This window comes from Apus apus, chromosome 4 (genome assembly GCF_020740795.1).
Source record: "Apus apus isolate bApuApu2 chromosome 4, bApuApu2.pri.cur, whole genome shotgun sequence".
NCBI lineage: Eukaryota > Metazoa > Chordata > Aves > Apodiformes > Apodidae > Apus > Apus apus.
In genome coordinates, this window is record NC_067285.1 from 102,430,118 (window position 1) to 102,457,208 (window position 27,091).

At 39.2% G+C, this 27,091-nt stretch overlaps 1 protein-coding gene across 1 annotated transcript in view; it reads right to left on the bottom strand.

Moving 5' to 3' along the window:
* Positions 1 to 761: 761 nt before the first annotated feature.
* C4H4orf50 (chromosome 4 C4orf50 homolog) overlaps positions 762 to 27,091 on the bottom strand; it is an 80,542-nt gene continuing 54,212 nt past the window's right edge. Inside the window, exon 16 of the mRNA XM_051618305.1 lies at positions 762 to 4,999. The gene's annotated coding sequence lies outside the window, so the exon portion shown is untranslated. The remainder of the gene's footprint in view (positions 5,000 to 27,091) is intronic.

Genomic DNA, 27,091 nt, shown 5'->3' on the forward strand with positions numbered 1-27,091 from the left:
TTTGTAGCTGGAATTCATCTTGCAACCATCTGAAAATCATGAGCTGGAACAGGACTTTCTTGGTGCAGGATCTCAGAGAATATGCAATGTGCACTTTGCACCTATTTTTGATATTTTGCACTTTATAACAAAATAATCAGATTTAAAATAAATAAATAAATAAAAGGCATGACAGCCAAAAAGGAGTAAGTCTGAGAGAAACCCAAGTTTTCTTACTCCCAGAGAGGCAACCTGAGTTGCTGAGTCACTGAGTCAGCCTCCCTCTCTGCTCTACATAACTGTTGTATCTCTGGCTGCAGTGTCCTCCTCTCCCCACAAAACCCTATCCCATGGTTTGCTGATTTGGGCTGTCTCCTGACATGTAGGAACCATAGATCCAAAAGCCCACAACCTGAGGAAGGCTCAGGTTTCCCACTTCCTGAGCAGTGATCTAGCCCATAGTGTTCTGCTAATTCATATTAATTATGCTAAATGAGCAAAAGCTGAATGGCATCTCCTCTACCAAGAGGGGCAAGTGCTCAGGTGAAACAGTTTCCTTATTCTGTTAGCAGACCAGGTGGCCCCTTCCTCAAAATGGAGACTTCCTGGCTTGCTATCCAGGGATACAGTTGTAATTACAGCTATATTGCAGAAGCTCTACAACCATTTTAGACTTGAAAATAAATAAAATTATAAAGTTTTTAATTTAAAATATGCATACATTTAATATACAAAATTATACAAATTATACATTTAACTAACATAGAAAAATACATCTTGTTAACAAGATAAAATGTGAACATATCTTACATAATTTAAGTGAGAGTTACAAATCTGTGTTAATCATCAAGTAGACTTTGTGACTTGATTACAATTCTATATCCTGCCTAGTTACACTGAAAATTAGTACATATATACAGCTGATATCAGTGACAAATGTCTTAGAGCAGAAATCTTTGCTGATAAGTTATCCACAAGGTTCCAATGGAACACATCAAAACACAAGTGGCCTCTTTGATACTATTGGAGCTTGTCACCTAGCTGAGATCAATTTGACACCCAATTAGAGGTCAGTCATCAGTTAGAGTTTAAACTTTTTGCATTTATTTACAAACACCTCTCTCTCCCCATTCTAGTTGGTACATCTGGTTAATAAGTATCACACCATAAATGCCAGCTTTTTTTGTGCATTCTTGAGCACGTCTTGCAATAGATTCCGATTTGTGGCCCTAACAACTGCTCTTCATGACTTCTGGTTATCATCCCACCGTTGCCTGTGCAAAAGTGGTAAATAGCTGCACAGCACGAGCTCAAAAGGGAAGAGCTCCATACATCATTCATCCCAGATTTCTCATTAGTACCTCAGGAGGTGGGGAAATACCTTTGTTTCAGTCAAACAAATATGTGCAGTAAGTCTTTACTCCTCATTTAATTTACATGGTTTCTTTTTCCAAGTTCCAAACAAAAGACAGTAGCATAATTTATAAACAAGCTATAAAATTCTGTTCCATGTTGGGTCTTGTCTGACATACTGCAAGCCATGTAATTATATTATTTTAACTATTTACATATTCTTTTAAACTTGTCACCACAGGGAGCAAAAGAGAACACCACCACCACTCAGATTTTCAGGTCCTCATTTCTTGTGCCCTTTTTTTTTTTTAACCAAAAATTGTTCTTAATTCCTAAAAGGTAAAATTCACTTATGAGCTAAAAGCTTATTCAGCTTTTCCTGAGCTGCATAAGACTATCAGGGAGTACTAGAATTGTCTCCCACAGGCTTTTTTTTGAACAGAAGTATTTTTCAACTGTTAACTGCATTTCCCATTTTTTTTAAAAAAAGACAAAACTGTAATTCAGAGAATAGAGAAAAGTAGTTGTTTGGCACCAGTTAGTGCACACTGCACAGTAACCTCTCAAATGGGAATTTACATTTGCATATTGATATTCTTATAGCAAGAGTCTATGTTACAGAGAAACAATAGTGAACAGAGATTTTTACCACAGATCCCAACAACTCCATATCAAGGCAGGTTTCCATAACTATTAATCCTCCTTTTCCTCTTCTATCTGAATAGAAAACATTAAAACATGATGCTTAAGTGTCTATCATATATGAGCATTTCTTAAGCCAAGTAGAAGCAAGCATGAAATATTGATCCCAGGGAAGCTACTGGAAATTTGCCAGTCACTTCAGTGGTACAAGCATTTTGTCCAGCCCTTTTAAATTTTCTCCTTCATTTCCTTTTTTTTTTTTTTTGGCTTTACCTGCAACTTGGAACTTTCCCAGTTGCCAAATAATGGTTTATGCATGGGTTCCAACGGCAGAACTTAAGTTACCTATATTTTTAATTCACATCCTAAATAAGAAACTGTATACTCTCTTTCCTGACATTTGTGCAGGGGAGAAAATTCCTGTCCATAATCCCATGGCTACTGATTTCTAATGCAAATATGTTTGGAGCCAAAGGCACAATATATTTTAAAGGAATTCTGCTAAAGCAGGAAAGAGGTTTGAACAAGTTTATGTAATCCTAAGGTCTGTTCCCCCTCTGCCTCCTTAAGGCACTAAAGGATTTCCAAAGGATTAGTGGCAAAACCCAGCATGCACATGTCCCTCCCTCCACCCCACAACCATAGTAAATTCAAATACTAAAATCCTTCATCTGCACAAGAGAAACACGGGTAGATTTATGAAACACAGATCAGGGTTTCCACTTTTTAAAAGACCATGAGGACAAACTTCAGCCAGACCTTAGCAGGAGGTTTATCCTTGGAACTCTGCTGTGTATGTGAAATATTTCCTGGCAATTGTATTATTCTGAATGTAACATGATTATCATGCCAGAGTCAATCATTGTACTTCCAACATCTGCCATCCATAGTGGTGTGAAGAGCAGAACCAGGGATTTAAAGGTTGTGTAAGGAGCTGTGGAAATACTGTAAGCTGTGTTTTCAATATCCTGTGATGCTCTATATAGTGGAGTATATGTAAATAAGTGAACTGTCAAAGAAATCACATTTTCCATGTAACACTGCCCATTTTGGCTATTTAGGGTGGCAGAACAAGGTTGCATTAGTTATGCAGAACTTAGCAGCAACTTTATTTTGATTATAAGGACTTTGGTCAAAGCAATGTTGTGCATATAAAGAATCAGAACAAAGTGCCAAATTTTGCATTCTGAGGAAGCTTAACGATGGTACAAGTAAAGGATCCCCTGGCACATTTACCATATCATGCCATCTAATCAAGTTAACTTCTGCTGAGTGAAAGAAAGCCAAACAGACTGTAACAACTAGACAACACTTTTCACCATAAGGCAACTAGAAAATAATCGTTGGGCTCACTGTCTCAGCTAGTAATCTCATATTAGAAATTTTTACTGCTATCTTACAATGATTTGAGGTAAAGTTGGGATTTTAATTCCCACTTCTCAGCCACATGAAATGCACTCACTGGTCTATCAACTTAATTAATAGACAGGCTTTTCCAATATCAGTGAGACAATTTTTATATTAGAAGGTGGTAGAATTTAAAGGAGATCAGGGTGGTACAAACCACAAAGGATGAAGCATGTTCTACATTCCTTATGCAAATAATTTTAAAATGAAACCAAATGTCAGAAAGCCTAAGATGTTACAAAACGGACAGGTTCATTATCAACATTTATAATTTATGGTGGGACATTATTCATAAATAATAGGAAAGAGGCATGATGTTTTAGTTCAACAGTTAATTCAGAACTAAGAAGTAGGGTTTAATTGCTGGAGTGTTCTGCGAATTATGTATGTTTTCAGGTGGATAGTATGCAAATGGATAGCAACATACACATATGTCATTGCTTTATTTTAAGAACTTGCAGTTAAGCTTCAAGTGTTACCATGCCAACGTGTCATCTTGATACTAATCATAATCTAGAAATGCACATTACATTAATCTGATTTGGGATTCCATAGTTCATTATCCTTCTGCCTCCTTTCAAAGGATATCTGGAATTACTGGGCAGCTAAGCATTGCACAGATAGCACGTTCTAGCATTCTAGTTATCTCAACATTAAAAAAATAAAAGAAAAAAAAAGAGGAAATACAAGTTATCAAAATTGAAAGTCCATTGCACTCTAAGGGATAGTTTGAGAGAGCAGTGCCCATGGCTGCTCCCATGCAGGACAACACAAGTATTGCCACTGACTTCACAGTGCTGTGTGCAAGTGTTTAGCTAAAGAAGGAATAGATCTACCCATATGATCCCTTATGGCAAATCTGTCCCTGCATTGCCACTTCCCTGCCTTTGCAACTGGGTGCTCAGATATGACTAGAATGGCTTCTGGGTGTGGATATTTGTATGGTGCAATGAGGTTGCAAAATATGTTTGCATCATGTGTACTATTACCAACCAGTGTGTGCAAAACCACTTGTTTCAGGAAAAGCATGTATGCATGTGTGAATACCTTATCTCAAAGCTAAATTCAGAGTGAGCTATTCACGTGGTTGAAATAATCAGTCTAGAGTATTAGGACACAGTGCTTTGATGTTCCAAGTGCCTCTCAGTGCACATAAAGTACATTCCCAATTCCTACTTACCCTTGCAAAAATGCAGTTCTGTCTCATTTTCTAAACAGCTTGTACCCCCAAGTACCATGTCCTCAGAAATACTAAACATCCTAACTCAGATCAAAGGCTCTTCCAGGAGTGCTCAAAGCCATGCGAGGCTGACGATATTCTGTGCCCAGACAAGCAGACCCATGAAGACTGAGATCTGTGCTGAACCTGATAATTTCTTAAAATGCAAATGCTGAAATCTCAAGAAAACAAAACAGAACAAAAACTCAAACCACACACTGGGCTGGCCCACATGATCAGCTTCCACTGCAGATGTGGCTAAAACCTGGCAGATAGTATGTCAAGGCAACTTCTCAGTTCTTCCTGCAATGAAGCAGCTGGGGTCACCACCAGGTCAAAACACCTTCCCTCCTTCCTTCAGAGCAGTATGGCTTCTTCCATATGACTGATACATTCTTCCTTGGATAAAAGGAAGGAGAAAAAATAAAAAAAAATATATAAAAAAGAAGACAAAAGCATAAGATAAGTATCTGGATTTTCACAATTTAGACAATTGTTAGTTATTCATTCAAGACCGAAATAAAGCATCCAGGAAGTGTGCCTAGGTGCTTCCACACAAACATAACAATGGCAGTGTTAAGAGAACCCATTGTAGAAACTGAAGTATTCAAAACACATGGAGAAATTCTCCCATGATTTACTGATTTTAAGATGAAAACCACAGCCCATACTTTTCCTTTTTGCTACTCCTCTTGTAAACAAATTGCTGTCATCTGTTTATCAATATAGGAATAAACGCTCCCTGCCATCTTCCCAAAACCATTTCATAATCCCCTTGGCAGGGATTCACAGAAGTGGTCTCCTGGGTAAAATTTATCCCAGAGATGACAGCCATCACAAATCTGACCTTCTAAATAAGTCCCAGTTCTATGCCTCTTCCCAGAGCAATATTCATCATTTGAATTCTTCCTCAGATACTAAGTTTCAAAGCCTGCAAAATACTGTATCTGGCTTTGCAATTTCCACTGAGGCTGTCTTATTACATCAGGAGTATAGGATCTGTGAATAACATACAGATTTTTAAAAAAGGTATATTTTTATTATCATTATAATAACTGACTGGTGATAGTAATTAACTGCCATTGCTAAAACATGTCCCATTCACTGACATGCTTTCCAAAAGAGAAAAATGAAAAACAGGGAAAGAAGAGAGCCTCTATGGCTTTTACTTTAGGAAGGAGAGGTTTTTCCAAGTATGAAGAACAGAAATGAAAACAAATTCTGCAGTGAGGCAAAGTAATAAAGGGGAGGTCATTATTTTTGGAGTAGCAGCTAGATGGGATACTGCAAGACACAAACCCAATGAGGTATGCAAAAGTCAGTAACTGAGCCAGGAGAGTGCCAGTTGGGAAGGAGCACACCTAGAAGTCCTAGCTATAAGAGGCATTTAGAGCCCTTGTATACTCCCTAGTTCACATCTCCATCTCAGTTCAGGAGTTTGGAGATGTTCAGCCTTGCTTCTGATTCAAAACAACACCAGAAGCATTCTACAGCCTTCTCAAGTATCATACATTATCCCTGCCTCTGCTGCAGGTGGATCAAAAAAACCTGCTTTTGGAATTTCTTCTCATTCCATGTCTAATAGAGCTTCAAGCTGTACTGCAAAGTGCCTTGCAGTTCATTCTTGTCTCCAGGCAAAGAAAGGGAAGGCTACTAGGGTCTCCATGGATAATGTTTTTTGATTAATGTTTTCTTAGTTTAGGTGCAACCAAAACAAGACCCAACAGAACATACTTGCAGCCTTTGCTATCTACAGCTGCTAAGGATTTTTCAGGGCATCATGCACTTTCCCTTTTTTAATTAATATTACACAGAAAAACATGACTTGGTAATAAAACATCTGGTCTTGTATTCTGGGATGGTCTGTTCCACTGATACATAGTCTCTTCCCTGTGATCTCATCACTGTGCACAGGGGCTGGGGCAGATCAGAAGGATGAGTCCCTTGGTGCCCCTAAAATTTGGCCTTATTTTAGAAGACAGAAAGATGGCAGTTTTAATCCTTCAATTGCTTGCACAGGGGCCACTCATTGTTGCTAGCTGTCAGTTTACTGACTTGTTCAAAGGAAAACATGTCCCTGAATTATCAGGTCTGAAAATTAGTGTGCCCAGAATAATGGAAATCTGGTTCAAAATTCATACACTCAATGAGCGTTTATTTTTTCACTTCGGTGACCACATCTTTTGTTATCCACCAATTTAAATTTAAACCAAGTTCTCCAGTTTTCCAAAGTCAGGGATAAAGAATATTTGCCAAACACACACTGCCACAACAGGGAGCATTTACAAAATTAAAAGTCATTATTTGCATTACATTTCCTTCCATTTCATTATGTTTTCTTGAAAAATGTTAGCTATCAATTACATTTATTTTCTTGTTTCTTTGGGTTTTGGTTTTTGCTTTGGTTGTTTGTTTCCCCCTCCTCACATCCCCCCCCACCCCCCCTCCCCGACTCTTCATTTTCACATTCCATTATTCCTCTTTGTCTGTCCTTTTTCCTTCCTATGTGACTTTATTTGTCCATCCTTTTATTCTCTTCTCCAAGTCTTCCTGAAACCTTGTGTTCCTTGCATTTTTAAGTCCCTGGCATATTTATCCTTCACCCTTCTCTTATTCTTTTTCTCCATGCACTTTACCTAACTAAGCAGTATGGCAACACAAACCACTACCAAAATGTTTTGTAATTACTCTGGACAGGCAGGAAGTCTGTTTTGTGAAATGATTGAGGAAAATATAAAAGATCTTCATTATATCACTTTACCAAAGAAAATACTGACCAAGCACTTCCAGTGCTAAGCACAAAGGTGCACTTTCCAACCGTGCATCACCGTGATTAAAAACCAGCTGAGTCTTTACCAATAACAGACCTAAGAGTTTCAGCATGGCTGGTTTTGGTGCTCAGAAATTTGCTGGCCTCCTGTTCTTTGTTAGGGCTGAAGCACATGCTTGAGCAACGATGCAGAGGCTGGGCTCATGTTCCCTCACATGTAAAATCAATTTCAGTCACCAGCACAAAGAACTGCTAATGCAGAAGGTCATTAAACAAAACTGATTTCCTCGTGATACTGAAGCCTTAAAGGGAACCTTGCAACATAAAAGTTGTAAGACTATGCACTACTCTCCAAGACAGGACTGAATAACTTCCAATACAAAAAAGACCAGAGATCCATTTTCATTCATTCACTTGATGTTCTCCAATCTTTTACCACCTCTGGGAACAGCCAGCATTTATTTGTTCTAGCTCCCAATCCTCCTCATCTATCTTTGTTCATCTTGTGCTAAGTAAATAACCTCAGAAGGTAGATCAACCTACACAGAGCAGTCAGTTATGAAGCCAGACCTGTTCACTCAGGGCTTAGTCAAATCTTGAAAACCTCCTATGACGGAGAATACACAACCTCCCTGGGCAGGCTGTCCCACTGCTGGGCTGTCCTAAGGGGGAAAATGCTTCTCCTATACCCAGTCTGAACCTTCCTTCTTTCAACTTATCCCCCCCTGTGGCTCATTCTACCACTATGCACCACTTCAAAGAGCCCAGTTCCATCTTCTCAATTACTTCATCATAGGTTCAGGAATGCTATTTTGAGGTCCCTTCAGGGTGAACAAGTCAAGGTCCCTTAGCCTCTGTTCACGGAACAAGTGGTCTACCCCTCAGGTCTCTAAACTCACATTTTTAAGGAAGCTCAGCAAGCACCAGTTCTGCCAGCCAAGGCCACTGCTGTCCCCTGGCCGGTTCAGCTTGTGCAGAGACAGACAATACAAAGAATGCCATGATAGAAATGGTACTGACTGGTCTGTCCAAGCTCATCTACCTCAGCTCACACTGGTGGAGCAGAACAAATGCTGACCAACCCCACCTCCTCCTAAAAAGGGCTGTTCTGTTTAACTCCTCCAATCCAATTAGCTCTCTCAAGAGCAGAGCTCTGTGCCCACTGCCAGGGCCCAAGGTCTCTGTCCCTTGCAAAGCACAGGGTAGAAGGCACCTTGCTCCCCTTACGAAGGCAGAGCAGGAAATGCTTTGCAGTAAAGTTTCTAAGTGTACATATACATCAAAGTCAGAAAGAAACCACCCAATATAGAGACTTTAAAGATAAAGAGCAGTAGAGCTGGAAATTAAAAACCAAAACAAAACAACCAACCAACCAAACAAAAAAACCCCAAAAAAACCACAACACAAAAAACACACACAAAAACCCAATAAAAAAAATAAAAATAAAAAACCAACCAAACACCACCAACAAAAAACCAAACAACAAACAAAACAGCTGCAGGACTGTATGCACATTCCTAAAATCTCTGTGACATCTTCAGAGACTGCCTGTTCTCTATTTTAATTAATAAACACACCCACAAGACTTTAAGTTAGATAGTCCCTTCCATTGAGAATATAAAGATGGAAAAAAGGAGGATGCTATTCTATACTCATCATCTGAAAGAGGACATGAAATATGGTCATACCACTGTAAAAACATACAAAAATAATGTCTGCTAGCTTTTTAAGTCTCTGAGGTGGTTTAGGTAGTTGATCATCAGGCAGTTCAAACTGCTTCACTCTGACTTCTGAACAAACTCACTCAACACACACTGGGAACTTTTCCTCCATCTGTAACACCCAGCATCAATAGTAAGTATATTCTCTTCTGTTAGAAAAAGAAATCATATTATTCTACAATTTTTGTGCTTAACAAAGTTATTAAATACTAAATCGTGTCACATTTATAGATCTTATTCAACATGACTGCTCTGGCCTTAGGCCAGTCACTTTCTTATGAAACTGATAGTGTAACTCCAGTAAAATTAATTTATGCAGTGATGAATGACGTTTGTCTTAATCATACTCTATGCAAAGTAGATGTACAAAAAATGCAAAAAAAAAAAAATGCACATTAATTTCATTAACAGTTGAATATGATCACTATATAACATACAAGCAGTGCTGCTATTTAATGTTATGGAACTCTTCATAAAAACATCACACACACTCATTTTCACACTGGGGAAGACAATTTAAGAGTCTTAATTAGGGTTGGGTTGTCACAGTGAACAGGAGTTGCAAGTGTGAATCTTATAAATGTGCATGGACAGTTGAATTCACTGTTGTGCTGAGTACCATTCTGGAGGCTAATTTCTTCTATTACTGGCCCATCAATATATATATATGTATAGACATATATTCGCTTTCAAAAAAAGTCTTCTAAAATAATATCCTTCCAGTCCTTTTCACCTTGGAGATGGAAATGCTTACAGAAGAATCCCAGTGTCTAACCTCCTGCCCATCAAATATTCCACAGCTTTGCAGGCAGGCAGCAGTAACATTTCCACTTAGGAAATCAATCACTAACCCCAAATCTTGTAAATGCAGCCAAAGCAAGCCAGCTTGCCAAGAAGCTTAGGGTGAAACACACTGATATGAAGCAGCCCAACAATTTAAAATGACAAACTAGGAAACCTCAAAGTCTAATCACAGATTGTTGAGAACACATGAAAAAGGGAAAAACCAGCTGGATTTTTTTTTTTTTTTATGGTAGAGTTCACACAGTGCTAATCCTAATTAAAGAGTTGTCCTATCCCAATTTAAAATAAGAAACAATGAAAATACCCTTGCATTAAAAGCATCTTCCACAGAACCCTATTTACTTTACCAATTTGATTTTTCTGTACGGGCAATACCCAATTTAAATAGCCCAGAGCTTTTACTAGTTTTGAAAATCTAACAGCACTTATTAAATACAAGCTCTTTTTGTGCTAAGGTAAAGCAAGGATACAAACTTACTGTTATTTACATTTCTCCAATTAAGACAGTTATAATGGATTTGAAGACTAATACAAATGAGTTAATCTCACACTACAGAGACAGTTACAGCATGACCTGTCCAAATAAAACAGCAGTGTGATACCTTCTGTATAGCAGGCATAGTGTTTCTGAGAAACATTTTAAAATAATAATGCAGCTCATCACAATTAAAACAAAATTCCAGAAGAATTATCTTGTAGATATATCAAGTATAAACTGAGACAAACCCTATCATATGCATATTTTGCTAAGGCTAGTTAAAGAAGTGAGCAGTATCAAAAAAATATGAACAGTAACAGAGAGTAGTGACAACCACAAGAACATGATGTAATGTACTGAGTGCTTTAGCACCATAATACATCCAGTTGCAACTGGGACATATGGTATTTCTTCTAGTGCTGAAAATGCAACAATCAAGTTGACCCACAGCAGTCCCACAGTTAAAAAAAAACAAAACAAACCAACCAAACAAAAAAATCTCAAACATGTAATAGAAGCTTGATCAACTTACTTATTTCCAAACCTTCTGGGCTGGTGAGCCACTCCTTTCCCTTACAGTTTCTCAGAGACATACCCCTAATATCAAAATCTTAATAAGGTTCTGCTGGTAATGTGTCATATCAGTTTCACAGACCAGATGTAGAACACCACTGGAACAGTTACACTTGCAACAGGTAACAGTCATGAATCTTAAAAAACAAGCTTCATTTGTGGAGTTTTATTCAACCTCCTTGCAGCCAAGCATTGCAAACTGGATCAACAGACTTAGAGGGGAAAGTCTGAGCCTCAGAACAGCACCCTGGTCTGTGGGGGATGCTGGAGAACACAAGAAGTTAAGTACAACCATGAAAATCTGAAGGACCTGATGGGGTAGAAAAGAACAAATTGTGAACAGAGTAACATAAGGTCCTGAGAAATAGAGGGTTTCTGAGCCCTTCATTCTCTGGAACATGCTATCAATTTACCAGATGATCATTCCAGTCAGTCCTATTCATATTTGCATCGATAAGGGCTGCCCGGAAGACCGAGGGCTGCATTAATCTAAGCCACAGCAACCTTTGGGTCAGAGGGGCTTAGTCCTGGGGACAGCAGTGATGCCTGCAAATGAAGACTTGCCCATTGTCCTTCTTGAATTTTAATTATCTGAAAAGCACTACAAATTTCCTACAGAAAATCATTTATTTAAATTATTTGACATATGAGGTGTCACAGGCTATTTTTTTTAAGTCAAGGACATGAAGAATGGCTCACTCAATATGAGACAAGATTTTATGACTCACAGGAGACTGGGAAAATCAGCAGCAACACTGCATATTTGGAATACAAAGTTTAGTCACCAGAGACACTTTCAGAGCTATTGCCTCCTCCTTAGACACATTTTTTTAATTGCTGCAACTGAGCTGCAGTAACAAAGAAATATCTTCCTCTCAAATGCACAGTCACACAAGTAACTGATCAGCAGGTTTGCTTTGCTGCTGTCAGCCTAAGAAAAATGGGCTTGCAAACTCATGTTTCAGCAAAGCATTTTTGTATCCCACTACCCCTGCAATCATGCAGGGGAAAAAGATGTATGCGCATCCAGAACAGATTAAGTAGCATCTGAGGAAGATGATTTACAGATACTCTGCACCCCATGGCAAAAGCTTAGGAAGACAGGAGCACACAAATATTTGAACTTTTCTGTTTTGCTTTATTTTCCTTGCCAGACCTTTTACAAAGGTCCATAACAAGCCAGAATAACTGCTGGAGTATGTTGGACTTTTTGGGTTTTTTTGTTTGGTTTGTTGCTTGTTTTTGTTTTTTTAATTAGTAATCAAAGCAGTATCACTACAAGTCTGAGCAAATAACAGGCTTTATGTGGTTACTCCCTCACCTTGTTCTCAGACCAACCTACAGTAGATTTGTGTGTCAGCCTGCACAGCACTGGCTGCCAGAGATGGTGGATGCAGAGCCACGGCTGCGGGAATACAAGGAGTGTGATATCCTATGGCAGACCCAGACAGTCTACCTACCACTTGGAAAGCCTCCTAACCAACAGTGAATTTATTCAGAAGCAGCAGTCTAAAGACTGAGGAGTTTAATTAATGCAACACATTGTTACTGCAACATATCTTAATGCATCACCAACAGTAAAAGTCTAAATGGTTTCATCCCAAATCTAACTACTTGGAAATAAATAATAAGCATCTGTTTATTCCCATCAATATTTACAAAGACAAAGCAAGTTTCCTTGGTCCAGATTTACCCCTGTAGTGGAGGATTCAGTATACAGCATATGACCTACATAGCAGGAAGACAAACTTTGTTATAGTCCTGTCCCCTTGAGCACTGAAAAATTTGGAAATCAGACAAGAAGAATGCAGTGGCCCTGATTCCCTCTGTCATTTGGGCAGTTTTGCATTACATTACTAGTCCTAATTCATCCTGCAGGGGCCGTGGTCATGGCCTGCTGTATTATCAACCTCTTGCTGCATGGCTAGAAAAAGCGAGAGCCTGCTCACCTTCCAGGGACCCCCAGCTGCTGATACATCACTCTGTAGCTGTAGATTATAAGTATAAATTACAGTAACCTTTAGGCTGCTATAACTTCCATTCCAAATATCTGTATTGAATTTTAAGTGCATGCTTGGGACACACGTGTGCCTCCACAGTTCTCCCATCCACACTGTTTGGACCAATATCTCTACTCAGACGCAGACCTCAAGGTCAATCATAAAGCAAGCATGGACAAAAATGTGGAGTGCCAAGATGTATTTTATCTGTCTTTCCAGTACCATCACATTAGCCCCTATGCCAATCAAGAGTACTCCTTGAATAACCACTCCCTCCAATACCATTGGGACAACTGGGCTTTGTAGGCCATCTGACTGCAGGCAGTCTAGTGCCATGTGGAGAGCTGCAGATGACCCACATCCCAACTACAGACATACCAGTGTTGCTCCAAAATCACTCAGATGATGCGAATACCTCTTCGTCCCCTCTTCTGCCTCTTTGAGCTTTGCAGTCATTATATCTAATGTGAGGGAATACAGGACCTCCAGGATCCAAAGCTGACATGTTAGGGTTTCTATGTGGGATTTCTAAACGTGGTCAGAAACATTTTGCATGGAACATTTGATTTTGATGAGGCAGCAGGAATCACGCCTGATTTCCTGCCAGGTCGCCTTCCCTGTCCTTCAACAGTACTCCTGGCAGGTTGACAGAGAGTGGGAGTTTGAAATAAGTTATTGCTCCAGGATTGTCTTAGAGATTGCAGAGCTCCTAAGCTGCTGGCTGCTCTACAGATCTCATTAGGCAGGATGCCAAGAAACTCAGAGCAAAGTATCCCTGCCCATAAACTCCAAGGCTGCCAGCTCTCTGTTAGCCTGCGAGGCAGAAAGAAAATAAGCAAGAGTCTGGAAGCTCTGGAAATGTGCAACTCCTTGGCATCCCAGGCAGCCAGAAGATCCAGACAGAATTCCTCGAGCTGGGGACCGCAGAACTTCTGATGCCTCTAGTTACAGGTGTCATTAACTTTGGATTAAAAGATTGCTGTTCCAACTGAAAATATTCTATTCTGTTTGTTAAGAATTAGACAAAATACTCCTTCACTTTCAAATCAGAATAAAACCAGATTAGCCAAATCTATCAAAATCCTCTGCAAAATGGAATGATCTTTTTTTCATGCTGCACCACTGAAATAATGGGATATTTTAGCTGGTGTACAACACATTTTGTGGTCCTGTTCCCTAAACACACAGATTGCACCATTTCACAGCAGACAGCTTTCGTCACATTGACTGCCTCCTCGCCTTTCCTCTTTATCCTAGGTATTCATATCCTCCCAATTTTATTTTCAAAACCAAGACTTTTAACACATTTTGTGGGGTTTTCCCCTTTAAACATACTGGTATAGCCATACAACTCTAGAGAAAGTAAGTAGAAAGGAACAAAACCAATACACTAATATCTGGACTAAGTAGAACAGGATTTCTTTTTCTCCAGCTCCTATTGCCACAAAGCTCAATATGCAGGTCAGAAGACTTATGTAACAGTGATGTATCTAGCTCTCTGTCCCAAATGTCTAAGACAGAAAATGCTGTGACTGCTACATAACCTTGTGCACTGTTCATCAAAGGCTCATATCCAGCTTTTTTTCCTATTAAAGGACACACACTGAAATCTCAGTCTTCAGTTTCTCAAAGACCTGTAATTGTTACATGGTCTCAGCCTGGTGCTTACAATCAGATATTCTGGTTCATTTTCATGAGGCTTCTTTTTTCTTTTCTTTTCTTTTCTTTTTTTTTTTTTTTTTTTTTAATTTCACTAGTGCCCTTTCATTTAATTTTTGATTCTGGAAAGAAAAGATTTTGCATTCATTCATTTTAGTTGTATTTTCATATACTGTTTAAAGTCCAGTTGTTAACTTGTGAGTTCGCTCCATCACATTTCTTTACTGCTTTTTCTTGCTCTGCCTTTTTGTTCGACCTTTTCCCATTTTTGTCACATATCCACCTATCAACCCTGTGAAATGGTAATGGCAGTGGTCAGGGATGACATACATGTCCACCAGACACAGCATGGAGGAGACTCTATCCAGACTTGGATGTTGTAAAAATATTCTGTCCATCAAAACCAGGTCAAGGTATTGTGAAGGGAAAGGAAAACAAGTCAACAGCAGGTGCCCAGCTCTCATGCTGAAAAGAAGTCTGCAGAGATCCATGACATGTACCCGTACGTGAGAACAGATTTGACCTACTACAGTATCATAGAATCATAGAAGGGTCTGAAGAAGGTGATCCTTAACTATCAGCCAGCTTTCATGGGCCCCTCTACCCTCCAGGATGTTAACCCAAGACAGTCTCTTGAGTAGATCCAGAAGAGCCTGAAATCTGCCCTTCTGAAATCAAGGGTATTAAGCTTACTGTGAGCGTTCCTTGCTGCCCTAAGGATCTTGAACTCCACCGTTTCATGGTTACTACAACCTAGGCTGCCCTTGAGCTTAACATCCCTCACCAGCCTTTCCTTGTTGGTGAGGACAAATAGGAACCAGATTGTGCTGTATTCAGGTATCATATACTTGTAGTCTTCTATGCATATCCCAGTTCTAGACCAAGAAGGTAACTAACTTTTAACTCTATCCTCCAGCGAGTGTGGAAATAAAATAATTGCTTTTCTATAAATACTCTAATATAGTTAAATGCAAGGTGATGCACTAGGAACAAGGTGTGCAGCTCATGCCTGCAGAATGGTAGACTGTGTCCAGGACAGCACCATAAAAACATCAGAGGTTGTTCTACCAGACAAGTCAGCATGACCAACAAGCACAAATCATAAAGACCAAACAGGACTTTGCATGTAAACCAGCAGGCTGATTGGCAGACAAGCCTTTGACAGATCTCAGCGGTACCTATGATGAGTAGCATATGTGAAGGAGGATTTCCCTAGTGTTACTCCTGAGTTTCAGACTTTTCCAAATAAGTGGTCTATTCTGTAGGTATGCCTTCACATTTATTTTTTTCGGTGATGACCAGTGATAGGACAAGGAGTAATGGATACAAGTTGGAGCATAGGAGGTTTAAGATGAATATCAGGAAAAATTTTTTTACTGTAAGAGTGACAGAGCACTGGAACAGGCTGCCCAGAGAGGTTGTGGAGTCTCCTTCGCTGGAGACATTCAAAACCCGCCTGGACGCCTTCCTGTGTGATGTACTCTAGGTGACCCTGCTCTGGCAGGGGGGTTGGACTAGATGATCTTTCGAGGTCCCTTCCAACCCCTAGGATTCTATGATTCTATGATTCTATGAAATTTTATTTCATTTTTACCACAAATTAAAATATTGACACTAGACCAGAAGAATAATTCCATGCCAACTGCACCGAAACCAATGGTTTTAACTGCAGAAGTAGAGCTCTAAAACTTGCTAAGTTCACATCTATAATAACATCTGGAGCCTGGCCACAGAGCAGGCTCATCCACTGAGCAATGTTATGCTGAGTTAATATATGCAGTGCTATATAAAGCCCAGTTAATCAACACTGTCTATTCTGAAAGCAGAAAAATAGTTCTATATGTCTATCACACTCCATCAGCTTTCCCCACCCACTTTAACCAATTAGTTTCAAAGACTTCCTGGCTACATTTACATAAAATAAGTCCTTCCCTCCTACACCTTGTTAATGCATTATACTATAATTTTATAAGGAGCTCTTGGAGTTCACCAGTGGGAGGCAAGTATGAGGGATGACACTATGACTCCCTAGTAGTCCTGGGTATTTATGAGGGCAGAAATTTCATGGATGACCTCATCAACTCCAGTGGATTTACCTGTCTGTGGAGTAAGAATGCTATTTACTGTCAGAGATCCTCTAGGTCTGCTTGCAGAGGCTATGGATGCAGATAACTTCTGCATTTTAGGTTCTGTTTTGGAGAGGTTGATGAGAGAAGAACAGCTATCAATGGACATACAGCTGCAGTTGAAGGATCAGCAAGACTTGCTGGAAAAACTCTGGAAGTGGGAACTTCAATAATTTGCAAGGGCAGAAGCAGATGGAATGATCTGTCTGGATAAGATCTAAGTGGTGTGTTTTTTATGGCCTAAATATTTGATTAGTAGGTTTTTTAAGTTGGGACTTCAGCTGGAATAACCTTATGAACTAGCTCAGGTCTATACTGATGGCCTAAGCAGCTGGTGAAGTATTTGTGGCTTTCAGTTAACAACTTGGTCTTGCAAACTCTCCTCACACAGATCTATTCCAGAGAGTTGGAATGGGAACAGCATACTCAGAAGTTTGTAAGTTTAAGCCTGAAGTACTAGGACACAACAGTTCTGTTGGCAATAAGCTACTGCAAATAGTCGCATAAACTGAAGAAAAGCAAGAGCAATAGTTCCAAGTGTCTGCATTTAGCATTATATTTACAGATTTTCCCTGACTGTGTGTGTAAGAAGCAGATTGCAAATTGTAGTGAGTGGAGGGAACAATCTGGCTATTTATAAAGCAGTTAACTTTTAGGAATGACCTTTGTTTTAACATTAAACCAATCTGCTCCATGTTCAGAGAACCAACACTTTCATCATTTGGAAAACCAAAAAAAATCTCCATAACTTTCAGTGAAGATAACCTTAAAGATTTTAGCCTTGAAGTCTGAAAGATCTTGGCTGATGCAGACTATATAAAGGTGGAGTCAGTGCAAACCTGAGACTGCGACAAAGCACAGACAGTGGCAGAGTGAAGTGACTCCAGGGCACATGTCAGGATGGGGAAGAAAAACACTTAAAAAAATGTTTTTCTGACATTTTCACTGTGGAATATTCCAACTGACTTTCTTCTCATCAAAACAAACATACTACAATTATCTTTGTTCAGAAGTTACCTGCCAGTATCAGCTACCAGATGGACTTCTCAGCCACATCATTTATCTAGCATTAGGCTGGAACAAAAAAATAGAAACAATAGTTGGCATGACATCATTTTTCCGACTTTATTTCAGTGTTTCCTTGTTTCCAGGGCTACTCACAAAACTCATGTAAGAAAATCCCTGTCATAATTGGAAAAATAGATTTTTATTTTTAGATTTGGTTAACCCATCCATTAAGAAAAAAAAAAAAAAATGAAATCAAATTAAATTGGGAGCTGCAGTAACACTGCTGTAGAAAAAAACACAATGTTGTCATCGACTATGTCTGTGGAAAAAAATAACTGAAAGCACAAGACACTGTTATTAACAGAGGCCCTGGGCTGATTTGCTCAGGTTACTTTGTATCTTAGCAAGCTATTTCATTAAAATATTTCAAAGATATTGTGACTACTATACCCTCATTATGCCTTTTTATTTTGCTTGGGTGATTCAAAATTAACTTCCTCATAAAAGACCATGGGAGCCAAACCCTTCTTTCCATTCACTTTCAAAGACACAAAAACAGTGAATCAACCTTCAGTTTTCTCCAGAGAGAACATATGATAGTCTAAAAATGCATACTAATATAATGAATTATTCAAGATCACAGCAGGTAACAACAAACATTTTGTTAAGTGTAATGATACAGTTTAAACCTGAAAAATCAGAGGAGTATAATTAACAACTACAAAAGCAGAGTTCAGTTAAATAGCAAGTCCACTGTTGCTTATGCGCTTCACTGATGAATGGTTCATGGCAGTAAACCCAGTTCTTCAGCAGTGCAGAACAGTTCTAGCCTCAGGAGACAGAAAGCTTCAGATATTCTCTCTTGCTCCATGGAATGACAAACCCAGAGGTCTGTAAGGAGACAAGTTACAACCAGTCCCACTTCACTTCAGCAAACAGGAGACAAATCTCCTATTGCTTCCAGTTTGCTTGTTTTCCTTGGGAATATTTGGAAAGGAATTCAAAGCAGGCCATACTGCTCTCTCTGACATTTGTCCAGTACAATCTTGCCCCAACTAACTATGATTTATTATATTCTACCCTATTATTGCCAATAATTTCAGCCCTATTAACTAAATGTGAAAAACAAGCCCCACATTTTAAGAAACATGCCCTCTGTAGTTCAACAAAGCACAAAGGATACTTCACAGGTCTAATTAGTATCTTTTCTACACTGCTGTCTGACTCAGCATAATGTAGGGTATGTTGTAATCATCTATCTGTAACAAAAGAAAAAAATTTATTCCAACACAGGAACAGAGATTATTGGAAGTGAGACTTCATGATTTCATGGTCTGAATTGTTCACAGAGCAATTGCAGAAAGAGGAGATTGTTAGAAGAAAATAAAGGGGAAAATCACACATTTCCAAGAAATTAGTCAAGATCAGTTATTCAGCAAATTACAAATCCTCTCTTTCTCTATCTTATGAAACATGAATTATATTTAAAAAAAAATAATTTAGAAAGTCCAAGAAGAAGTCACAGCATATTTCTCCTCCGGAAAATGTTGCACTGTTTAAAAGGAGAAAATTCAATGCAAAAAAAAAAGAAGAAAAAAGAAAAGACAAATAGCTGCTGCAGTGCTCTTTAACAATAACAGATGACCTTCTCTTTTGACTGAAGACCGCAAGCTGGAGATAATGCATCTAACATATTACCAGCTATATCTCATTCATTTCAAATTTACATTTTGTGTCTCCTCAGGTAATCATTATTTAGTGATACAGAAAAGACAATTCAAATCTTCCTTACACCCAGAAGTCATTTTATTCTAAGTGGTATGAATTAAGGGATATTGGCAAGCTCAAGGGGAAAAAAATAGACCTTCACTGAAAGCATTAACAGATTTTTAAATAAAATGGTTCATTCACCCTTATTTCCCTTCACCTTTCCTCACTCCTTTATGAATAGATCTTCATGTAATGTCTGCAGAAGATTGATCAACAGGACTGGGATGCAATCAGTTCAGCTGGTGTGCTCCTTCAACACCAACCACAGCCTCTCCCATGGCTCACCTCTGTGTATGGGCAGCTACCAGGAAGAGAATTACTGCTCCATCTTGCCATTGAACCCCCAAGCCAGTATTTAACTTGCACTACCAGACACCAGAGACAAAAGTCAGTTATCCAAGTCATTTTAGCCAAAAAAGCTGGAAAGAGACTATCATGTCTAATTGCCCAGATGTTCTGTACCCCATACCTTCGCTTAAACATACAGAGCTGTGGAAAATTACAAGGCTGATTGTCAAGCAAACTCCATAACCTTGAACCTGAGAAAGGGCACCAAGCTCATTAAGAATGACACTAGACAACTTCCCGGAACACTCATTTCATAAACTTTTCTTACAGAAGCATTACAGTTTCTTTCTTCGCTTGAAAATATGTAAATCACTGTCTTTTGCAGAAGCAAAAATACACATGTTCCTCCTTCAAACTTCCTCTATCATTTCCCAAGGGATTTAACCACAGAGTTGGGTAATCAGTTACCCATCTGATTTTGGTGCCTGACTGCCCTGGGTACGTGGGCCATGCCCATCTTCCTATCACTTCAGTCTAAACCTTGAAATGTGCCCAGCAGTGCTTTGCCTGTGGCTCTCTTATCAAAGGACTAATACACACAAGAGACTCCCCTATATTCAATATATCTACTTCATGTCTGACAGGAAGAAGAATGCAGATACTTCTCTGATCTTGCAAATCCTTAGTTACACAAGGAATAAGCAATTTGAACAAGAAGCAGAACCTATTTTATCAGCAGAGGCTACACACCAGTGGGAACTACTGGGAGAACTTTTATTTCAATGAGTCTAATTTTACTCAGTCTGCTCAAGTAATGACCATCTTGAGATTCCTAGGTTGGTGTTAGCTGCAAGGGTTAAGAGCTCTACCTCTCTCCCACCTTTCTGACAGCACCAAAGGCTCTGAATTGAAAAAAATAGCAATGTGAGCAAATTACAAATACCCAGCTTTCCTGTTCCCTGTATCTCATCAATGAGGAGGAAGCACCTTTTGAAGATTTCTCCTATCTAATTACACCACAAAATTAGAATAGAATATTCTGATTCACTAAATTACTTCTATCAAGGGTTAAAACCCAGCAACTGCTCCCTCATCAGCTGCTCAGCAGCTGTGTGAAAGAACACAACCACCAGCTAATGCCAAAGCCATCTCTAGCCCGTGACCTGGAGGAGGGAGCGGGTAGAAGTTTGTGTCCAGCAGCCGCACGTCATGTCTTCTACCCCTTCCCTTTTCCCCAGAGGAGAGCTCATTTCACAGCCAAATTTTTACTTGGCTCTTGAGCACAAACAAAACCACCTTTGTGCTATGAAGGAAGGAAGAAAAGCAATACAAATGGAATTGCTGATGCAGAATCTTTCTTTCCCATTCCCCCCTGCAGTAAGCTGCCAGGACAGCAGCAGCCTCTCGCAGGGAGCAGGCTGACAGTCTCAACAAAGCAAGTCACAAATTTAGCTGGCTTTTCAGGGCCAGACAAAAAGGAAAAGAGCTGGGACCCTTCAAAAGCAATGAGAGGTTTCTTTTGTAGGAATGAAGGCTGAATGAAGGCTCATGAGAGACCACAACTTTAACTCTTCTCTTTATTTCACTGGTTTAAGCTTGAGTGTTATTTCACGGGCTTAGCCAGCAACTTCAATTGGTAGCACAGTAGAGCTGTGGCTACAGGAATATTTTTAGACTTGGTTTCCAATGGAAACGGAGCATTCATCACTGCTGTGCCTCTCTCTACCTGCATCCTGGCCTTACTTTTGGGTCCAGAGGCATATTTAACTAAAACCAAATTAGAGAAAAAGCCTCACTTTTCCTACAAGTTTCTGAGAACTCAGAGGCCTCATAAAAGAAAACAACTCCCACAGTAAGCTTCTTAATGATAGGAAAAGCTACACATATTAGGATTTTTTTTCCCCTAGAGAGTTCACATGGGTCAAATATCCAAACTGACTCTGTCTCCCTGAGGGCAAGTTCCCACGTGGGATTCATCTGTCCTTTGACAGTGTGCTTGCAGACTGCAACAAAGGATCATCTACCATAATGCACAGGCTTTCCCAGTGAATAGCACCTCTATAGTTACTAACCTGTTCTGCACAAAACTGGCTTCAGATGCCAGCCTCTCTCATACTGCCCAAGTCAAGGGCCTAATCCACACATGACTAAGTGCTCGCTCAAAGGACCTAGACAGTACTTTAATCAGGGTGCTGGCTGCAAGCACCCCTCCATTATTTTATTTATCTAGATAGCTAGATCCTTCACTGTTTTCACATTAGCAATGCAAGGTTCCTAGAGCAACCTCTGTGTGAGGTTGCATAATCAAGATAGCAGAGAAGAGCTGATAGCTGAATTGAATGTCTTGAATAGGAAAGCTGAAAGATTAAAGATTAATGGTCTGTGAAATTCATATATACTCTACTAATGATGTTACATTTATCCTATTTCATCTCCTTTTCAAAATGTATTTATCTTTAAATGCTAGAGTACATTATACAATATATTCAGACAAAAGTATTTAAACTTGCTGTTTATTTTCTATTTTCAGTTAAGCATATAATTAAACTACTTAATAAAGACCAAAGACTAATATACTTTTTACAGTATAGTTGACCAATCTATTAGCATTTTGTAGAATCTAGAGTTCTTAACCAGATTTGCAGACAATGTACATGTCCACAATATTTAAAAATAAGTAAATTCAGAACTAGTAAACCAGCTCATGTAATATTAAGCACTGAGATCACATTCTCCTTCCATTTGTCTTTTATTTTTCTGTTCTCAATTGTTTTTTAAGAAGTCACTAACTTTCATTCAACTAGAGACTTGCTTGCTAGCAGTCTACTACAAGTTTGTAACACATCAAAATAATATATAAGAGCTTGCTTGACTGTTCTTCAGCAGACAAAAAAAAAATAAATTGCTCCTGAATCCAGAGCTGGATGAAAGTTACTCACACAACCAGGATGGCAACACAAAGAGGATGTATGTGGAGGGAGATACTGGGGAACTCAAGTATTCTCTCTCTCTTATTTCTTTTTTTTCTTTTCTGGAGTGTCATTTAAATACAGATTCAGCTACTGTAAGCATATCAGGCAACAAGCTAGTTTCTAATCTGCTTTTCCTTTGTTACTACTACACAAACTGCCTGAGTGTGCATACATGATCTTATATCAGAAAGGCATGGATGTTTCTGTCTGATTTTTAACTGCTTCAGGCCCAGGACAGGAAAGAAATTCTCATTCTGTGTAATGATCCAACCAGGAAACACCACAATGGGTCTTCAAGTGAAACGTAAGCAGCATATAAGTCATATAGTGACCTCCCATGCGGTCATGAAATTCTGTTTGCATAAGACAGTAAATAAATGTTCACTGTTTTCTCTCAGGCAAGTTTTTTCTCTGTTTATTTAGTTTTTTATTTATGTCATGCTAATTCTTCTCTAAGCCAATTCCTTCTCCCAAAGGCAGCAGCATTACTTTTCTGTTTTCAGGAAGGAGGGAAATGGTGCCTCAAAATGTAGTGCCTCAAAGCCATACACAATAAAAAACCCCCACCAATATCAGTAGAGGAACTGAAGGGGATGAACTATATCCACTGTAAGAACCTTCTGTCACTGTAGTCTTGACAAAATGCATAAGCTTTTTTGCCCTTGGAATCTCAAAAAGCAAATAGTGTCTTAAAGGATTCTTGGACTGAACAGCTCTGTCATCAGATAGATTTTTTTTGTTTGTTTTTTTGGCTGGTTTGTTAGTTGGTTTAGCTATTTTGCTTTGATTTCTTACTGTGGGTGATTTAGCTAACAAAGAGCTTTTGTATCTTCTGCATTTGGCCTCCTTACCTCATTGCTTCTGTTGCAATCTGTAGACTGTATAGGAAGGATAGGCCCTCACAAGCCCAGTGAAAAACTTCCTTTTCTTAGTCCACAGCCATTTTCCAGCAGAAACACTACATTCAAAGATTAAGACTATGGAAGGGAGAAACTGGTTAATTTGGGTCCATCCACCTGCTTTTCCAGTATTGATGGAGTTCTACTTAATTCCAAGCAACTTGTATAATTGACACCAATGCAAAAACCATCACACCATATGTCTAACTTCACACTTGCAACATTTGGACTTATTTTCCTTTGATATTTTAAGGCTTTTTGGCTTAGATTTTTTTAAACCTGTTTTCCTTAGCCTCCCAGCTATATTTAAATAGTCTGTTTTTTTTTAAAAAAGTGCTGAGTATGTCACACGATCACCGAGGTCTGAATGGTGCTTAGTTTTTCTTGGTCCTTAGTTTTTCTTGGTCATGGTCTCACATGTCACAAGTTCATCTTCCGACAGTCTTAAACTACACTTTTTGCAACACTTGTATCAACCACCAAGGAAAAATCTTCCTATGCTCCTAGCATGACAGAAAGATGAGAAGAGGCTTTTTTTCCAGCCCATCACCATTACATTTCCTTGTGCCTTTGAAAATGAACACTACATTTCTCCAGCTAATAAGACTGTACATCAGTTCTCATCACCTCTTTGCACCCTCCTGTGTTCTAAGCCTTTTATTTTAATTGACTTAAGAAAAGGTTTCATTAGAGAGGACAGCAGGCTGGCTAGCAATTAAAATATATCAACATCATTTCTGCAACCCTCCTTTGAATTCTAGCCCAATAATCTTTTGCAGAAAAGGGTCAAATAATCTCTAAAAACAACGCAAAGACAAGGAAAAATATCCACAGATCTATCAAAGTGTTGCCTAAAACCTTTTAAAACTATTTTTATATTAAAAGTTTCAGGCACTGTAGTTGATAAAACTAACCTAAACTATCTTCTCTAAAATATCTATCTAAAACCATCTTATAAAAGACCCTAGTAGTGCTAAGACTGGGCTTTTCCCATGCCATCAAGATTTGCATCAACAAATAGCAATGGTGACACCGTCTGCATTTTGAGGGTGACTTTTAGATCTCTCTTGATTGTAACCTAGTGTCTGAAGCACAATTAATTTGGGTTCAGCTTCCTTGTCCTCCCCAGACTTCTTGGGAAATGTTGGGGAAGACACTCAGCCTCTCTGTGTCTTAATTGTCTCCTTGAAAAAACAAGAATGTAAGAACTACTCCAATGTTTAAATACCTGCTTAGACCCCTCAGTTTATCCGTATCTTTAGTAATGTGTCTTTTGCTATTGGAGTTAATGAAATTTATTTATATGTTTAGACACACATTTAAGTGGCTTTGCTAATATGGCACTGCAGTGTATACACACAGAGTATTCTGATCTCTGTGGTGGGATATTTGTGGTCAATGGGACAAAATCTAGTTGGAGGTCTGTGACTAGTGGAGTCCCTCAGGGGTTGGTACTGGGACCGGTACTATCTAATATTTTCATCAACGACCTGGATGAGGGAACAGAGTGTGCCCTCAGCAAGTTTGCTAATGACACTAAACTGGGAGGAGTGGCTGACACCCCAGAAGGCTGTGCTGCCATTCAGCAAGACCTGGACAGGCTGGAGAGTTGGGCAGGGAGGAACTTGATGAAATTCAACAAGGGCAAGTGCAGAGTCTTGCATCTGGGGAAGAACAACCCCATGTACCAGTACTGGTTGGGGGCTGACCTGCTGGAGAGCAGTGTAGGAGAAGGGGACCTGGAGGCCCTGGTGGACAGGAGGATGGCCATGAGCCAGCAATGTGCCCTTGTAGCCAAGAAGGCCAATGGCAGCCTGGGGTGTATTAAAAAGGGTGTGGTTAGTAGGTCAAGAGAGGTTCTCCTCCCCCTCTATTCTGCCTTGGTGAGGCCTCAACTGGAATACTGTGTCCAGTTCTGGGCCCCGCAGTTCAAGAAGGACAGGGAACTGCCTGAAAGAACTTCTTTACTGTGAGAGTGACAGAGCACTGGAACAGGCTGCCCAGAGAGGTTGTGGAGTTTCTTTCACTGCAGACATTCAAAACCCGCTTAGACACGTTCCTGTGTGATGTGCTCTGGGTGATCCTGCTCTGGCAGGGGGGTTGGACTAGATGATCTTTTGAGGTCCCTGCCAACCCCTAAGATTCTGTGATTCTGTGATATTTAAAATATTTTAAGCTAAATAAGAATGTATTTTAAGATCACAAACCAAATAAATATTTTCTTTCTTAAATCCCAGGCCATCATGTCTGTGCTGCCTTTGTTAAAGAATCAATGTGGTGCTTGGCTGCATGTGTCCAAATTGAAGCCATTAATCTCTCCTGTTTGTCACCTCTTGATTAGAGTGGTTTTGCAGCCAGAGATAGTATAGCATACTCCTGATGTTGAAGCAAAGCTCTCCCTCAGGAGGCTCTACGTATGTGTAGAGGATAAAAATTGAATGTTTTATGAATAGCACCACAAGTAAGGAGGAAATTGCTTGTTTATTTATTCAAACTTTGATCCTGCCTAACTGAAGTGAACTATATATTACTATTGACTTTAACAGGAGCTCTTTTATTTCTACTAAAAGCATGCAAGGAAGTATTTAATGCATCATTAACAGTAAATAACCTTTTTATCCCCAAGTCACTACAGCTTTTTCAGGATTATTTGATTATAAGAACAAAGACCATGTGTTTTGCAACTGTCTGAAAACAAACTGGTTACAATTTTTTTTGGTTGTTTTTACCAAATACCTGCTTTTAAGGCATTCCCTATTTTGTGAAACATATTTAGGAGCAAGAAAATATATTTTTATTTGGACAGCTCTTTATTATATTGGTACAGAGCACTGTAAATTGGTTTATTGTTATAGAGCCTGACCTACTGAGGTATTTGAAGGTGCCTTTAGTGATTTACAAAGACATCTAAACCAGTTAAAATATTAAATTCCCATTAATATTTTTGGATTTGTCTAATTTAGCAAGTAATGAGGTAGAGAAGGCACAGACAGAGCAGAAAACTGGCATTAAGGACCAAATATCCATACCATACAGGTTTTGGGGGTTTGATTTTGCAATAGTTTTAGTTTCATCAATGCACTGAAAGCCATGAGCAGCTGGAGAGCATTTTCCAGTTTAGATTCACTTAGAAGAAATCCATTTTGCCTACTCCACTGTTATCTATAGGGCAGAAATTAGGGGATGAACAGGAGATTGATTTAAAAAATGCAAACTAAACACACATCCACTCTGAATGCAAATTAGACATTTATAACATGTAGAGACTTGTACCCACTACATCCACTAGCCATCTATCTATGAACCTTTGCAAATTTGGCACTGCAGATATTACTCCTTATATTACTCCTGTTGAAAATGAGTGAGGTCCAATCTGGGTAGAAGGGAATCACTAGTATATGGTGCACTGTACAATATGTGCTA